Source organism: Drosophila simulans, unplaced genomic scaffold, assembly GCF_016746395.2.
Source record: "Drosophila simulans strain w501 unplaced genomic scaffold, Prin_Dsim_3.1 Segkk87_quiver_pilon, whole genome shotgun sequence".
Classification (NCBI taxonomy): domain Eukaryota; kingdom Metazoa; phylum Arthropoda; class Insecta; order Diptera; family Drosophilidae; genus Drosophila; species Drosophila simulans.
The window spans coordinates 651,756-654,846 of NW_025416883.1; the positions used below are offsets into that span (position 1 = coordinate 651,756).

The 3,091-nt window shown below is 44.1% G+C and overlaps 1 pseudogene; it reads right to left on the reverse strand.

Moving 5' to 3' along the window:
• Positions 1-1,799: 1,799 nt before the first annotated feature.
• Positions 1,800-2,690, reverse strand: LOC6739523 (annotated as a pseudogene).
• Positions 2,691-3,091: the final 401 nt, after the last annotated feature.

Here is a 3,091-nt window from a genome sequence, read left to right on the forward strand (position 1 = left end):
TAATAAAATGGGCCACAAAAGTCCAGACCAGTGACCTTGAAGGAATGAAAAGCTGTTACGCGGTCCTCAGGAAGATCACCCATAATGTACGAGCTATGTGTGGCTTGGCTGGAAAACATATGATGCATTTGCTGACTGCACTTGCAGTGGTCTTGCGACCGCCAATGGGCCAGAACTGCAGTCGAATGGAAGAATCTGACCAGCAATAAACAGGGCAAGGAAATAAGCCAAGCTGCAGGACTTCCCGCATTATTTGAGCCAGTAATACTGCCGCGCATAATTCCAATTTGGGAACCGTGAGGGCCTTCAATGGGGCCACACGAAATTTTGCGCAGAAAACGTGGGCTACTCGTTGACCTTGAGACATGGAGACTATGTAGATGCATCCTCCATATGCGTCAATGCTGGCATGGATTTCGACCACGCTATTGGGTACCTTCTGGGTGAGACAGATATCAGCAGACAACTTTAGCCAAGCAGGATTTTGGCCTTCTTTATTACGGGGCAGATAAGACCAAGAGGGTCGTAAAAGCTAGCAATTGCCGACAGGACTGATCGCTTGCTGGACTTTAGAACTGATTTCGTGGGCGATGTGGAGAATAGCAGAATATCCGAAATTGAATCATAATATCTTTTATCAGCAAAAATTTAGATTAAATGACAAAACTCTAGTTTACATAAAGAACTATTAAATGCCAAAAAATCAAAGGTCAGAAATTCAAAGAAAAGTTGACAAGCTGATAAAAGACGGTATTGTAGAACCGGCTATGTCAGAATATAATAGCCCACTTCTCTTGGTACACAAGTAATCACTTCCTATTTCGGGGGAAAATAGACGGCGATTAGTAGTTGACTATCGTCAAATCAACAAAAACTATAAGCAGACTATTTCTCTCTTCCAAGAACAGATGATATTCTTGATCAGTGAGGACGAGCAAAAAATTTCTCGTGACTAGACCCAATGTCAGAATTTCAACAAATAGGATTGGAAGAAACTAAGAGAGGTTCGTATCGCTACACGCGATTACCATTTGTTTTTAAAATAGCCCCCATTTCGTTCTAGATTATGATGACACTTGTATTCACAGGCTTACAGCCGTCGCAATCGTTTATGTATAAGGATGATTTAGTTGTAGTCGGTTGTTCTGAAAAGCATATGCTTAGGATGTTAGCCGATGTCTTCAAGTTATGTAGACAACAAGGGCGTCGCGAGGGTAGGGCATGGATGGTCAGCTGCTCCACACACCGCTGAGAGCTGAGACAGAAGTGAAGTTTTATTCCAGTTCGTTCTTAACAGCTTATGTCTTAGGGAATAAATGCTTGTAAAGCGGAACTCCCACGCGAATTGCTCCGTTTGCAGAGTCAGCAATTGAGCGGATATCGGCTGTAGTCTAAACAACCGCGACCCATTTATTTCATTAGTTTGCTTACAAAATTTATAGTGTATTCTGTACATGCAGCCACCCCGGTCAAATTATTTAGACTTTATTCTTAGGTAACAGTTTCAAGTGTCTATCAAAAATAGTAGTTGGTTGCTTGATTAGTGGCTTGCTGTCGGCCAGGGTGGCGGCGATAAGGATTAAGATTGATCACACCAAATCGTGTCTGCACATAAATGATCTGAAAGCAATATAAATATGTATCGAAAATACTAAGACAATAGTATAATAGGACAAGTATTACACACTAGATTTAACAGGCTTTCCAATTTATGAGGTAACAATTAATTAAAGCGCTCGAAAGTGTCTCTCAGTTAGGCCAACGAACCTAACTAAATAAGCTCACACTCTAGCAATAATACCAAAAACTATATCCACGTAATAGTTCATATCAGCCGCTGCAAGTGTCCGAATGCCCCTCATCTAATCACAGAGATTAGCTGGTGCTATGTGTGTGGTTGTTCCCCTTATTTCTTCTGCATCCGCTGTAAATGCCTCTACGATGTATATATACATAAAAAAAGCCGTTTGGCTTCCAGTCCAGAAAGTAAACGATCAGGGCGTTGAAAGTCAGCTGCACGACGGTGATAATAATCTCCAGGCGTGTAGGTGGCTTCGGGTTAATCACCAGTGGACGGAAAATGTAGAAGAAAGGCTGCAGGCACACCCACAGAAACTTTCCAAATGTGGTGTCAAACAGGCGCGCCTCCATCAGTGTGGGTATGTCAGTGTCAATTGTCTCATCACCTTGGTAACGGTGATGTTCGAGGTGATACTTCTTGAAGGAAATGCTCATGGGCAACCCGAAGGGCAGGTTGCAGATGAAGTCCAGGTTCCGGTTGTGCAAAGGTCTGCTGTGTCCAAAGGCCAGGTTGTGCGAGATCTCGTGCACGTCCAGCATCAACGAGTGGTAGATGATGCCGCCGAAGCAGTAGGCGGCCACGATGAGCCACGACCACGACAGGTCCTTCACGACGAATAGCGCCAGGATCTTGCGCCGGCCACCCACTTGAGGTTGGGGTCGTGGCCAAATAGCTTCTTGATCTGCGGGTACTTCTCCAGTATGATCTTGCGCCGCGAGGCGTGCGGCTCCTCCGTGTACACCCACTCGAAGTCGGTGCGCGGAAATTTCTGGCCCATCTTGGATGCTTGGACTGGTTGCGGTTAGGGTTTGTTACGGGTGACGTGCTACAGGTCGGTGTTAGTTGGCCAAAATTATCGACCGGCGCGAGAAAGGAAACTGTCCAAACGTCCAACTGGGTGAATTGAAAAATTAATATGATTATATTGGCTGTTGCTCTGGAATTGTAGCAAGAAAGCTTTTATTTAGGAGGCAGGGCAGTTGTTGTCTTTAGAATTCGCTGGTCGCTGCGCTAGGTCCGTATGAAGACGCGAGGGGGTTTTAAGGGGGAAATTGAAGCTGTCGGTGCCGGGTTGGTGACTCGCGTAGCTATCCTAGTGTTATGCACTTGTAAAAAGTTTGCAAATCATGTCAATTGTGACAAGATTTCTGGAAATAAAAATATTTTCTTCTATAAGCCCAGCATGTACAAGCAATGGAGATAAGAAAATTTATTGGTAAGTATGCATACAGTAATTCATAAACAAACGAATAAAAGCGTTGAAATAAGACAGGCCCGATTATGATAAGT